The 15,210-nt window shown below is 43.4% G+C and overlaps 1 long non-coding RNA gene across 1 annotated transcript; it reads right to left on the bottom strand.

Moving 5' to 3' along the window:
* Positions 1-12,679: 12,679 nt before the first annotated feature.
* LOC311027686 lies at positions 12,680-14,041 on the bottom strand. Its single transcript, XR_014598622.1, has 3 exons — positions 13,674-14,041; positions 12,873-13,028; positions 12,680-12,755 (listed from the first exon to the last, which is right to left on the bottom strand). It is a non-coding gene; the product is annotated as an uncharacterized lncRNA (long non-coding RNA).
* Positions 14,042-15,210: the final 1,169 nt, after the last annotated feature.

Raw genomic sequence — 15,210 nt, 5'->3', positions numbered from 1 at the left:
GAGGAGAGAAAAAAAGGCTGCTCTCAGACAGTGTTCCTGTGAGGGAGCACAGTATGGGACTGGGAAAAAAAACCTCAGCAACAATGCAACATATGAGCAAACTTAACAACATGAGAACTCGAACGACTGCACCAGCGGAGGGGGTAAGGGGGAGGAAGGTGTACCAACGCAGACAGGCAGCCAGCTGCAGCCGCTGCCGTTAAGGCGCCACCAGCGGACCCCGCCTGTCAGGGGGGTGTATTGCAAATGTGCATGTATGTAAAAGTGTCCATGGATGCGTGTATGAATCAAGCCTGAAGAGTTGTCTCGCCCTGCCCCAGTCAGTGCCTCAGATTGTCAGGATGTCATTGCAATAACACAGCAAGTTGCCATGGAGACGACCTTGGTCGGGTACCAGACAGAGTCAACAATCAACAGGTGTCCATGTAGGAAGGGAGGGAGGATATAGTAACGCAGTATTTTGTAGAGCCTCTGTACAGCAGGGATCTCTATGTGAAAGAATTTAACTCTTTTCTTGAAAGAAAATATTGAATTGTGTGAAGTCACTCAAATTATTCAAACTGTAAAGATGATGATGATAAAAAGATGTCTAACTTGTGTGTAGGTGATAGTAGTGTTTTTCCTCTCAGTGTCTCTTGAGTGACAGTGTGTGTCGTCTCCATGATGATTGTTCAAAGTGTTTCGCTGCACTGAGCTGTTTTGCGGGTGATGTGAACTGTGTAGCTCAGGTGAGTGTTGGTGATGCAGATTGTAGTAAGAGTTTTACACATGTAGCTGCAGTGCCCGCTGTCGTTTAGCAATCGAAATAACTGTTAGCTGACAGAAATTCCAGGTAACAGTGTAGAGTTTTGGAAACTATGTACAAGCAATGAAAAAGGAGCTGGCGTTTGGTCCACATGAACTGTGTGTGTATGGGTGTGTGCGTGCGTGTGTGTGTGTGTGTATGTGAATGTGTATTTGTGTGTTTATGCGTGTGTGTGAATGTGTGTGTTTGTGTCTGTATGTGTTTGTGTATGTGTGTCTGTGTGTGTGTGTGTGTGTGTGTGTTTTTGTATGTGTGTGTGTGCGTATGAGTGTGTGTGTATGTGTGTGTGTGTATGTGTGAGTGTGTGGGTGGTTTGGGTACTCTCATGTGGCCATATTTGCAGTGTATTCGGTTACACCCTGTATTGTGTTGCCTACTGTTGTACTGACAATGCAGCGGTCATTAACCTTCCCATTAATGGCTCAGAGTAAATGTTGCTTCTCAAACATGGAAGAAAGAACTCTCAGTATTCTAGCATTGTATTTTCTACACTGATAAGCAACTCTACTGTTAAAAGAGTTGAGAGCAAAGTAGTCACTGGTGTTACATGCCCAGTACTGTGGTGCCACAATGCCATTTAAACAATAGTTGCAATTAAACAATGATTTCCCAGCAGGTGTGTGTTTGTCTGCTAACGTCACACATCCCTGTATAACCCTGTGAAAAGAATTACCAGCAAATATTGACATTCTTCAAGCAGGATGCACATTTTCATGTCACCTACAAAGTTTGTGGTCAAAGGATTTTGTGAAGAATGACAAAAAAAACTTGGTTGGTTGCATCTGCTAAAACATAGCTCAACGATCATAGCTGACATGTTATACTCAAAGTGATTCCTGGTATCAGGTGGCAGAGTGAAAACTAATCATGATTGACATGTGATGTGCTTTGGTTTCAGAATGATGAAGACAAAAATAGAAACTAAATAGGATGTATGATTTACAGGAGGATTTTTTTTTCTTGGCAACTAACATAAATCATATCAAAGGATGTAGAGATTTGTAAGAATTCTCTAATGACAAAAGGCTTACAGCTGCCATCCTGGACCTGGATCTTGGATTAGGGCTGAGCCATGAATGTTTAACATCTGAAACTGACCATCTCTTAAACCATGAAATGAAGGATCCGTGGGGTTGAGGTCAGGTGACTGACTGGAATGATTACTGTAAGGTAGGGACACTGCACAAATTGTTTTCAATGCAATTGCTTGCAACGTTGATTGTGTTTATCTCCTGACGCTATTTGTTAACTCGTTTTCAACTTCAGCCATGCAGTTTGTTGTGATGCATGCACTGCACGTGTTCTCAATGCGCATGCGCAGTAGTCTGTCCTACTAGGCTTGAAATTAAGTGAATGTTTGTGGACTCTCAAGGTGTGTTTTTTCCCCCGAAATGAGTGACATACGCGATATTGTCATTTCTCATATTGTTAAAACAACAATTCAATTCAATTGTATTTATAGTGCCATATGACAACAGAAGTTACACCTTAAGTTAATACATTTTCAAAGTCCCAACATCACCCAGGGGCAAGCGTAACAGTGACAGTGGTGATAAAAAACTGCCTTAATAGGCTTTTAGGCAGAAATCTCGTGCAGCCCAGACCCTTGGGTTCCAACTGCATTTGGTGTTGGTAGTAGTCTAGTAGTAGTAGTCGTAACAGTAGTAGTAGTATCAACAGTCGTAGTCCATGGCGGCAGGCACAGCCACCCCGAGATGGATCCATCCCAACCATGTCACCGTAGACCAAAAAGCAGTAGTAGATGAGCAGTCACACAGCGGGCAGGTGGAGCTACAATATGGTGTTTCCAACATCAGGCCAGTTAGCAGTCTGTATCAGTCAGGACCACAGAGGACTCTGCTGGACCAGAAAGCATAGCCAGACTCCTTGGGCCCTAGTTTCGTGGCGCAGCGCAGGGTGGCGGAGCCGGCGTAATGCAAGTTTTGACCCGCGCAGCCTTGCGCAAGGTCAGTTTGGCAGTTTGGTGGATCGCCTGCGCCAAGATGGGTGTGGCGGCGCAGCGGGGGGAGGCGTCACAGATTCAGCTTGGCGTAGCGGAAGTTTCGTGGCAAAAAGCCTCGCTGAGACTGCGCTGAAAGCCCGCCAGCTCCAACCTAGTCTACTCTCGGCGCAAATAAAGTCCATTCATTCAAGGTGAATCACAGATGGCGGAGTGGAAGTTTGGCTGACCGGCGCGCAGTGCGCATACGTCACCGAGACCTCACAGGCAGGTTTCCACAGTTCCAGGCACATTTAAATGCAATAAATAATCACAACAAACACTATTTAATGCAACTAATTGAATCAACACGGGGATTTATATCTATATAGATTGTCCCGTCACATCTGACGTCAGATCAAAGGCGGATGGCACGCGTAACGGAAACTCAGCCTCTTGGACCAAAACATCTCCCTCTCTCTCTCTCCTGTTTTTTATAATACCGGCATTGTTATTATTATGTTGCGCGTGGTGGGAGCGGCTGCTTCTGTCATCGGGTTGTCAAGTGACAGAACTTGCACTGAACCTCCCCTAACGCATTAAAGGTGAGGAGAGGAGCTCATTTGATTGGTGAAGATCTGAATCGGCTGTATTAATCCCAGTCCACGCCTTGTCTCCTCCTCGTCTCCCACTCACGCCTTCTTCTCCTCCCTCTTTCCCACTTGCGCGGGTGGGCGAGACGGGAGGTGTGCCTGCGCGAGCCTGCGCGGTGCACGAAACTTGCAAAGGCCAGGCGGACACACCCCGTCGGCGTGGCGCAGGTCTGACTATACTTTCTGGTCCAGCAGAGCCCGCTAAGGTCCTGACCAATGCAGACTGCTAAGTGGCCTGATGTTAGAAACACCATATTGTTTGGTCTACGGTGACATGGTTGGGATGGATCCATCTCGGGGTGGCTGTGCCTGCCGGCATGGACTCATACTATTGCTTCTGTTGATGCCACCACTACTGTTAATGCTACTACTACTATATTACTACCAACGCCAAATGCAGTTGGAACCCAAGGGTCTGGGCTGCACGAGATTTCTGCCTAAAAGCCTATTAAGGCAGTTTTTTCTCACCACTGTCGCTGTAACGCTTGCCCATGGGTGATGTTGGGACTTTGAAATTGTATTGACTAATTTTAAGCGTATTCTAGTCCTGCTCAATGTGTTAAGTGGCCTGAGATGACTTCTGTTGTGATATGACACTATAAATAAAATTTAATTGAATTGAACATTCCAGAATAGCAAAAGAGACAGGCTCAGTGTGTCATTATAAATCCCCCGGCAGTCTAGGCCTATAGCAGCATAACTAAGAGCTGGTTCAAGGCAAACCTGAGCCAGCCCCAACTATTAGCATTATCAAATAGGATTTTTTAAAGCCCACTCTTAATTAAGAAATCAAATCATTATTGTAGACGATATATATCGCACACCCCTAATGGACAGATCGACGGATGGATGGACGTGCAATTTTCTTGTCTTCGTTTGTCTCCCACAGGTGCAATAGTGTCTCAAATGGTTTTGCAGCATAATAAAGCTTATGGTTCTGTGGTCTGATATACCAGAGTCCTCTATGACCAGGTCTACAGGGACAAAGCCGGATGACATTCCTAAATCTAGAGTGTGACTCATAGAGTAGGTAGCACCACTGATAGACACAAAAAGTCCAAAGGATAAGATAAGATAACCCTTTATTAGTCCCACAGTGGGGAAGACTACAGGGTTACAGCAGCAAAGGATGATAGTGCAAATAACAAAAGCATCAATAGCAGATGCAAAATACAATATATTATGTATAACAGTGTTTGTTGGCAATATATGGGCATTAAAATCTCCTAGGAGCAGAATTCTGTCATACATTAACATGATGTGAGTTAGAAGATTGAAGAAATCTTGCAGAAAGGTTTAGGTGGCCTATAGACTAAAACAAAGAGCATTGGGGTTTTACCTGTTATTAAAAAACTAAGGGCCTGTCCAACGTTTTTTGTCTGTAAACGCAGAAAATCTTGCATGTTTGGGCCGACCGTCCAAATGGATCCAGAGTTGTTGGTGCCTGTAAATGCACTTTTTTGAGACAAGGTCCCAGGGTGAAAAAGTAAAAAAACGGGTCTGTGTTCGTGTCTTTAGCAAATATGCATACGATGATGTCATCGCCCCACCCCTCAACCCTCTAGCCTTTGACCTCTTAACCCTGAGTTGCAGCAGCAGTTCACACTCATGATCGGTCCACACAAAATATTTTGGTTTCTACCTTTCACTCGCCATCGTCGTGTTGTTCTTGTTGTGTTCAGTTCTTCTTCTACTGTCTGTATACAACATGCAAGCTTTATGCATATTCTTATTTTCTCAGTTTTGCTGAATTTTTGTAGCAGAAACTGTGCCACTTATAGGCCTGGAATATGTACTACAGCGTTACTACAGCGTTACTACAGCATTACTACAGCGTTACTACAGCGTTACTACAGCGTGCTGAGTCGTTTACAATGGATTCATTAGGACGCAGATTTTATTGACACAAAGCCAAGGAAAACCAGAGAAAAGATTGTTTTGGTACGTGTGGATGAGGCCTTATGGGGCGTTCACACCGGACGCGATAGACACGAATACAATCGCTCGAGACGCTTGTATCGCGCCGCTTGATCATTTTGGACTATTTGTGTCATTCGTGCATGACGCTCATTTTTGAACCGTTATTTCTCAACCCGCTCTCTTTCCATGTCGATCATGGCTGATATCACCACCATTGCTGCACTGTAGGTTACCTGCTGTACAAGTCCCAGAAACGCTGGAAAACCACCCGCCGTCGTGTCTGGGTTCATGAAGTCCTCCAGAGACGCACGGAGCTGGGGGAATTTCATTGTCTCCTCCAGGAGCTCCGTCTGGATGACGAGCAGTTCCAGCGGTACCTCAGGCTGACTGGAGCCCAGTTCGAGGACCTGTTAACTCGGGTCGGTGCCAGGATCTCCCGCCGTAGGGAGACGGCGGCGTCGTCGGCTTGAACTCGTCGCTGATTGGATGTTGCGGTGCAATGCCGCCTGAAAAGTTCGATATTTTCACTTTATTTGCGGTGCTTCAGATGCTCCAGACACTAAATTCACGCCGCGTCTCATCGCGCCAGACGCTCCATTCGCGCCGCCGCCACCTGAATCTTGTGTCATCGCGCCATTTACATTGATTTTCAATGTAGAGTTGCCGCTCAATTCGCGTCTATCGCGTCCGGTGTGAACGCCCCTTAAGATGTTCAAAAGAGGAATTGCGACCTAATGAGATTACAGAGCATTTGTGATTAGTTTTGTAGATGACTGCCACGTCCCGATGACCTGGGCTGATTCAGATAAGAGTACAAGGAGTGGCTTCGATTAAAGTCCACCCATATCCGTGACATATCCAGGTTTCAGTAATCTTGAATGTCAGTGTGTGTGTGTGTGTGTGTGTGCGCGCGTGCACACTATTTTATTCTTCTTACCTGCCCAGGGACTGCAGATGGAAATTAGCTTATAATAAAGTCCTGAGAGACTTATATGAGAGAGACCTTATGTTTTACAACCCAACTTTGACTGGATTTGGCTGATTTAGCTAATGTGTAGAAACACACCGGATATTGATAAAAATGATTATGGTTGGGATTGAAATAGTCATACATGTGGAGAAGACCTAAAGAGAAGCAGTTCCAAAAGATATTAAAATTGTTGATAAAGCCTATATTGTGTGCTTTGCAGGCACACTGGAGCCAGGTGTGGAGTCTGAGGATCCTGCTAAAAACGGCCCACCCCCCGGCCCAATATAGGGATAGGACCGGAGATAAAAACAGACTTTTCAGATCTGCTTAACAGGTTAAAAAAAAAGTTGTTAAAACTGTCTGCAAGCTGCATCATACATCTCATGCTTCGTACATGGGATTGGAGTGAGCAGAGCAACCCTGGGATGAAGGATGATCCAGGGGAGGAGAACTGGTGTGGTGACGCCAGAGCTGCTCAGGCCTCGTTAGCCTCCGGCGGGGGGGAATGTGTCTGCAGGTGTCGTCTTCGGGGAGGGAGTACGGTGCAGTGGTGCCGGAACTGCCAATAACTCCACTGGGCATTCAACAGACAGATGTTTGTACTGGTTGGAGAGGTGTATTCCCATCAAAGTCCCTTTTGCAGCTGCAGACCACCACCTCAGACCAGGATGGCTTGGAAGTTAAGCAGGAGGATGGCTGCGGACAGACGACTTCGGACAGGAAGAATCCCGTCATGCAACAGTGTACTGGAGGGTCGCAGAGAGTGAGGCAATCCTTTGGGCATACTGGAGGCCACATCCATGTTGCCGGACAAAAGGGAGTTTTTCTTCTTTAACTCAACGGAAAGCTGTCAGACGTCTTCTTGAAGGTCAGCAATGTTTTTATTAACCTTTTCTCTATCTTGAATCCTTCTTTCAGTCTTGTTGCTCAGATGACAGTTTATGTGTGTTTGTTTATTTGCAAACAAAGCTAGTTGCTAGTCAACTAGCCTAACAACAGGGCAGCTAGCTCGCAATGCCGTAAAACAATTGTTATGCTTTTAATCCTTTATAAACTATTGTTCTCCCCATGGAGCACTTAGCTCAAAATTTAATCATAATTAAATGGTACAAATGTTTGCATTAAAAACAAATTTGATGTTTTCGGAAATGTTTAAAAATGAATCCTTGTAACCCAGCGCTAACTCCCAATCTATTTAGTGATCTCTGTGATTGTCTCTGTATGTGCTTTTATTGCATAGAAGGTAGAAAAACACAGTGAGCCAAACATCAGCATTTTACTTTAATCATATTGAGACAGATTTTATTAGAATGTTTCAATACTTAACCCACAATAATCATTTGTGTAGCAAATATGACAACAATTTTAGGCATACATAATGACTTACTATAAATAGAGTTGTATCAATTAATGTTCCTGAAATCATGCAGGAAAACATTTAATAAAAACACATAAGCTTGGAGTGAATAATTGTTATGCAGAGAAATAATGTTGCCATATATGATATTTTAAAACAGAAATGAAGTGTGTGTGTGTGTGTGTGTGTATCATATATATATATATATATATAATTGTCAAAACATCTTGATAGTTGTTAATCCTTGCAGCTTCTGACTGTGGACTTCATGAGTCTCTGCTCACTGCAGTCTATCTGGAAGAACGACCACAAACCTGAATGAGAGGGAAGAACATGACATTAGACCCCATTGACGCCTTTTTACCATGACTTCCTTCAGCAGAACAAAGCTGTTTTCAAATGAACTGTACAGTGTTCATAGGTGCTGAACACCATATCAGTCAAGTGCAGAGCAATCATCTGCTCAATCATCATGCCAAACAACCTGAACGAAGGGGTTAAATGCTCCAGGGTTCGGTTCAACCAACAAACCCAAACTGACATTTGTATTGTAGACTTGTGTTGTTTGTGAAACTGTGCTATCCCTATCCTAAAACATTTACATGTATAGCATGCATGCCTTCATTTAATAACCTTGACACGCTAAGCCCAGCCTCATGTTGTCAGGCAGCACCTTGGTATCAAACGCTCATTAGTAATCCGTGATTAACAGCCATAGTGTTGAGAGAGTGGGAGAGGTCAGAAACGTCACTCCCTCTTCATCACAACACAGAGGCATTCGACAACTATCAGTGACAAAACATGAAGTCCAAATTTAACTGCGTTGATTGATTTAGTAATTTATTATAATGTTACTGTAGATAAAAGTGCCTGTATCACCAACATGTCAACTCATCAGGACCTAGCCTTGTATTTGCTTGGTGACATTTGAAGACAATGCACTTGATTTCATGAGCCTTTCCTCGACTCATAACAGAGAATGTATTGCTTCAACATCTCTGAGAGAGAAAAAAAAAAAGAAAAATAGAGATGCATTGCATTTTCATAAACATGCATTTAACTGTCACTATGTGGTCATGTGAAAACCAACGTTTTCAAGATATGTGGTTTCCACAAGCATGTAATCCTTTAATTCAAGATTAAAAAAAGTGAAAAATGAATAAACAATGTGTTTCACCAGGAATACATTTCTTTCTTTGAAATCCCAGCATTTTTACATAATCTGATTAAAAAAAGAATGGATCTATAGAGTCTCTGAACAGAGGAAGTGACCTATCAAGTATGTTTATTATTGTCAGATTATAATTCAAGATTCATCAAAAATACACATCACATTGTCAAACAATTCACCAGACTCAACGTCACTATCCCCATGAGAGGCTTTAGTGTTGACTTCTCAATACAGAAGTGCTAGACAAATTCCACCATGGGAGGTCTTGTGTTTCCTCCTTAAAGCTCCTCTCCCAGTGGCCACTGATTCGGAGGGTTCTGTTCAGTATATGTGCTGTTCCTCTGAGTTTATCTGGACAGAGATGTTGAATATTGATCCTGGACCCTGCCACTGATGCCTTTACTCACCACATCTTTTCTAGCTCCTATTTCAGCCCTTGGTATTTTTTGAGCTTCTCATGTTCCTTCTTTCTGAAGTTTCTGTCTCTTGGGATATGTACATCTATTACTACTGCTGTCCTCTGTTCGTCCACCACTACAATGTCTGGTTGGTTAGCCATCATCAGTTTTTCCCCCTATTCCTACTCCTCCTCATCCTCAGATTTCTGCTGTCTGAGATATTCACTTAGCAGGTCATCACTTGTGGCCATCTTTCTGATGTACTCCTAGATCTTGGTTGTTTCATCCTGGATAGTAGCTGTGATGCTGATTAGTCCTCAGTCTCCCTCCTTCCACTTAATGTACAATCTCAGAGTGCTGGACTGGGTGATACCTTCCATGCATGGTGAGGAGCTTTCTTGTCTTGCGATTTCGGCAAATTGAGAGGTCTTCTTTCTGTGATTATGGTGGGATCTCTGTGTAAAAATTGCTAGTGGCTTCTATCTCTTCCTTTAGCAAGGTTATTATACCAGTAATCTCGGTATCGGTATCTGATGGCAGTGTGTACATGTTGATAGTCTTTCCATTCAGCTGACTGTGTAGGTATTTGGCTGTAACTGACTTTCTTGCAGTCTCTTCATGATTTTAATTGCAGGATACCACGGTATTTATAGCTGTCCTGGATATGCTAGGTTGTCTTCTATTAATCCAACCCCTTCAGTTGTGTTCATCTTGCCTATCTTGGATACCATCTGACCACACTTATCCAGCCTTTGATAACATTCCAATGCCCTTGAATGATGCTTTAGATCCTGGTGATGTGGATCAGTGAGTTGATGCCATGCTCATTTCTAGCATACAGCTTGACGTCATCCATGTAGAGGAGGTGGCTGATGGTTACTCCACTTTGAAACTGGTATCTGTACCCACTCTTAATGATGATCTGGCTGCGGGGCCTATGCAGCGCAGCAGGGACAGAGCATATCCTTGGTATACAGCACTTGATGGTAACTTGTTCAATTGGCTTTGAGTTGAACTCTACAGTCATCTTTTACAGCCCTGTTGAGTTCTTGATGAAGGCTCTTAGTGTCCAGTTGATGTTGTACAGTTCAAAGAAGTCCAGTATCCATGTGTGTGTGGAGTCATAGGCTTTTTTTTGTAATCAATCCAGGCCATGCACAGGTTGGTCTGTCTGGTCTTACAGTCTTGAGTGACTGCTTTGTCAACCAGTAGCTGGTGTTTGGCTACTCTGGTGTTACTACCAACTCCTTTCTGGGCCCTGCTCATGTATTGATCCATGTTCCTACTCATCTTAGCTGCAATGATGCCTAACAGATTTCATGTTGTGCAGACGCAGGTTATTGGCAGGTAGTTAGAAGGAATTAAACCCTTCTCGGGGTCCTTCATGGTCAGTACTGTCTGGCCTTGGGTTAACCACTCTGGGTGGGTCCCATCCAATAGCAGTTGGTAAATTTGTGCTACCAGGAATGAATGGAGTGCAGTTAGTTTCTTTAGGCACTAGGTATTGATCATATTAGGGCCTGGTGCTGTCCAGCATGACTCTTGGATGTCTACCATTGTGTTGGTTACTGGGTCTTGTTCTGGGAGGTTGCTGTGGTCTGCTCTCAGATCCACTAGCCACTGAGCATTGGTGTTATGTGTTGCATCCTGGGAGTACACTTTGGATGGTTCGGTGAAGAATGTCCTATTTATTCTCCTTACTCCTTACTTCTATTTCTCTAGTGTACTACTTCAGGCGGGCAGCCTGTTTGACTATCTCCAGTGCCTCTGGTACAGAGAGTTTAATGTACTTCCTAGGTAATTGTTTTCTAGTACCACTCTGTAGCTCTGATAACTGGCTAACTTCTCACCGTGTTGCCTTGAACTTGGCCTCCAGCCTCTTTCTACATGGGGGATACTGCTCCTTATGGCTTGTGCTGTTCATCTTACATGACCTGGCTCTCCCTTGCCATAGCATAGTTATACCTCATCAATCTCTAGTTGTGCTAGCAGTTTCTGTTTGCAGACGTTGCAACACTGAGCTAGTGTCATCTAGCTAGCTAGCTAGATGTTGGGTTTTGAAGCATCCATTGAGCCCACATCCCAAACACCTGACGCGAATCTGGTTGTCCGGGGAACCATCCACGCCAGTATGACATATTGGTTTCACTCATCTTGTACCACACTTGATTTGCCACATCCTAACTGGGAATGGAACCCGAATTCAGTGGTGTTATCCATTGAGCTATCCAGCTGATATATACTGTATACACTATATTGCCAAAAGTATTCACTCACCCATCCAAATAATTGAAAGTAGTTGTTCTAATCATTTCAATGGCTACAGGTGTATAAAAGCAAGCAGGATGCTACCTGTGCAACAAGTCCAGTCGTGAAGTTTCCTCACTCCTAAATATTCCACAGTCAACAGTGGGATTATAACAAAGTGAAAGCGATTAGGAACGACAGCAACTCAGCCAAGTGACTAGACCACGTAAAATGATGGAGCAGTGTCAGCGGATGCTGAGGCATATAGTGCACAGAGGTCGACAACTTTCTACAGAGTCAGTCGCTACAGACCTCCAAATATCATGTGGCCTTCAGATTAGCTCAAGAACAGTGTAGGGAGCTTCATGGAATGGTTTCCATGGCTGAGCAGCTGCATCCAAGCCTAACATCAGCAAGTGCAATGCAAAGCGTCGGATGCAGTGGTGTAAAGCACGCCGCCACTGGACTCTAGAGCAGTGGAGTGACGAATCACACTTCTCCATCTGGGAATCTGATGGACGAGTCTGGGTTTGGCGGTTGCCAGGAGACAGTACTTGTCTGACTGCATTGTGCCACGTGAAAAAGTTTGGTGTGGGGGTGTTTTTCAGGAGCCCCTTAGTTCCAGTGAAAGGAACTCTGAATGCTTCAGCATACCAAGAGATGTTGGACAATTCCATGCTCCCAACTTTGTGGGAACAGTTTGGGGATGACCCCTTCCTGTTCCAACATGACTGTGCTCCAGTGCACAAAGCGAGGTCTATAAAGACATGGATGAGCGAGTTGGTGTGGATGAATTACAGAGACTGAAAAAAAATTCTCATAAACACACTCCTAAACCTTATAGAAAGCCTTCCCAGAAGAGTTGAAGCTGTTATAGTTGCAAATGGTGGACCGACGTCATATTAAACCCTATGGATTAAGAAAGGGAACAAATACTTTTGGCAATATCGTGTATACTGTCTGCTGCAAACTTTAAAGTTGGTACTTGTGTAACAGAATCAATTATGCAGTATCGATATGTGTTATAATGTGGGTAAAATTTCATTGTAATATGGAGTATTATAATGACTAATCTGTGTAAACTGTTAACTGGAAATGTTAGGCTTCTAAAGTCAAACGTTCAGACTCAGTGTTTGTCCCCCTGCATTCACTTTTATGGGTCATTCCGATATACATGGGGAAAATAATCTATTTGGAGGAAATAAGTGTGCTACCTGATGCTTGATGGCTCCCTTTCATCAATTTCAGGGATTTACTGCATAGAACCCTGTCCTGTTCTTCTTGGGAGTATCCCCCTGTTAAAAAAAAAAAAAAAAACATGACAGGACCAATTGTGTTTACATGCATGTAAACAAATGTTCATTTCACATACATGGCTACAAATATATAAGCACAATTTGCAGTGTTCTTACAATAATGACAGGGGTAGACCCCGGTTTTGGTGTCACTGAGGTTTCAGTTGAGTACACAGGCAGGGAGTCCTGGTGTGGTTGTTTCGCTTCAGAATAATATGGATCCTTTGTGTTCATTTGACTTTTTTTTGTTTTCACACAACACCATCTAACCCACTGCAACAAAGCAGAGTTCAGAGAGTAGAAAAAAAAGTTAACAACCTCATCAGGAAGATGTGTGTATTTTTAATTCCTCCAACAAATGGCATGGCCTTAAAAGGACTCAAAGGAACGATCCTATACCCAATCCCAAAATCTTGCACCTGTTCTCACCCAGACCAAAATTAATCCAGCACTCAATGGCTTTTGAGGGCCACAAAGGATACACAAGTTAGGACCTGTACATTTGAGCAACATGTTATGTTGCAGCAGGGTGTGTATTCAATTGGCTCCACCTACTGTACCCATAGAGTACAATATGATTGAGTGTGATGTGTTCCCTCAAAACATAATTGACAATGCAGTATCATTGTATGGGAACATCATTTTAAGGGAGAAAAGCACTGTCAAATTTGATATAATTCTCTGTGGGGTCTGGGCTATGACTTAAACATTCCCACAAGGTTATTTGTTCTATTCCCAATATAAAAATATTGGTTAGTGCATCTTTAATTAGGTTTTGTTCCAGTGAGTCAAACTTCAACAAGATTTTCAGAGTATGAGGATGTTCATGTAAACCCAACTGTCATCAAAATAAGCCTAAATACTAAAACTGTTCAATGAAAAGAAAGGATATTGTATTAAATTTGTTTGATGACTCACCATCATGATAAAGATGATTAGGAGTAGTAACAAGATACAAGCCGCCAATACTAAAAGGGCGATACCCCATCCTGGCACTGAGTCACTGCTCCCATCGCTGCTGCCACCTGATGTTGGGGTATCACTGGACTTTCCAGTTGAAACACTGTGAGAAGATGTTTGTTTGTTCACAGTTGTAATGGTCACTTCTGGGTTATTATGGTGTTTTTTTGTTGTGGTTGAAACCAATATAGTGTCATCAGAGGAGGTGTTTGTTTTGCTTGAAGATGTTATAGGATCTTGGATTTTAGTAGTATCAGATGTGAGTGCTAGAGTCGTGGGTGCAGTGGTAGTTGTTGTAGTTGTAGATGTTGTCGGTGCTGTGGTAGCTATTGGCATTGTGGTAGTAGTAATTGTGGTATTTGTGGTTGTGGTAGTTGCAGGTGTTGTGTTTGTAGGTGTTGTCGTTTCATGTGTTGTGGTTGGAAGTGTTGTTGTTGTCGGTGTTGTCATTGTAGGTGTTGTAGTTGTAGGTGCTGTGGTTGTAGGTGTTGTCATTGTAGGTGCTGTTGTAGGTGTTGTTGGAGGGGTTTTGGTTGTAGGTGTTGTTGTTTGAGGGGTCGTGGTTGTTGTCGGTGTTGTAGTTATAGGTGTTGTTGTATGTGTTGTAGTTATAGGTGCTGTGGTTGTAGGTGTTGTCATTGTAGGTGCTGTTGTAGGTGTTGTTGGAGGGGTTTTGGTCGTAGGTGTTGTTGTTTGAGGGGTTGTAGGTGTTGTAGGTGTTGTAGTTATAGGTGTTGTATGTGTTGTAGTTATAGGTGTTGTGGTTGTAGGTGTTGTAGTTGGAAGGGGTATGGTTGTAAGTGTTGTAGGTGTTGTTGTATGTGTCGTAGGTGTTGTTGTTGTTGTTGTCGGTGTTGTCATTGTAGGTGTTGTAGTTGTAGGTGCTGTGGTTGTAGGTGTTGTCATTGTAGGTGCTGTTGTAGGTGTTGTTGGAGGGGTTTTGGTTGTAGGTGTTGTTGTTTGAGGGGTCGTGGTTGTTGTCGGTGTTGTAGTTATAGGTGTTGTTGTATGTGTTGTAGTTATAGGTGCTGTGGTTGTAGGTGTTGTCATTGTAGGTGCTGTTGTAGGTGTTGTTGGAGGGGTTTTGGTTGTAGGTGTTGTAGTTATAGGTGTTGTATGTGTTGTAGTTATAGGTGTTGTGGTTGTAGGTGTTGTAGTTGGAAGGGGTATGGTTGTAAGTGTTGTAGGTGTTGTTGTATGTGTCGTAGGTGTTGTTGTTGTAGTTGTTGTAAGTGCTGCTGTAGGTGTTGTAGTTGTAGGTGTTGTCGTTTCATGTGTTGTGGTTGGAAGTGTTGTTGTCGGTGTTGTCATTGTAGGTGTTGTAGTTGTAGGTGCTGTGGTTGGAAGTGTTGTCGTTGTAGGTGCTGTTGTAGGTGTTGTTGGAGGGGTTTTGGTTGTAGGTGTTGTTGTTTGAGGGGTTGTGGTTGTTGTATGTGTTGTAGTTATAGGTGTTGTATGTGTTGTTGTATGTGTTGTAGTTGTAGGTGTTGTTGTT

This window comes from Eutrigla gurnardus (genome assembly GCF_963514095.1).
Source record: "Eutrigla gurnardus genome assembly, chromosome: 17".
Classification (NCBI taxonomy): Eukaryota; Metazoa; Chordata; class Actinopteri; order Perciformes; family Triglidae; genus Eutrigla; species Eutrigla gurnardus.
The sequence above is the reverse complement of the archived record's forward strand: the minus strand, read 5'-3'. Positions and strand labels throughout refer to the sequence as shown.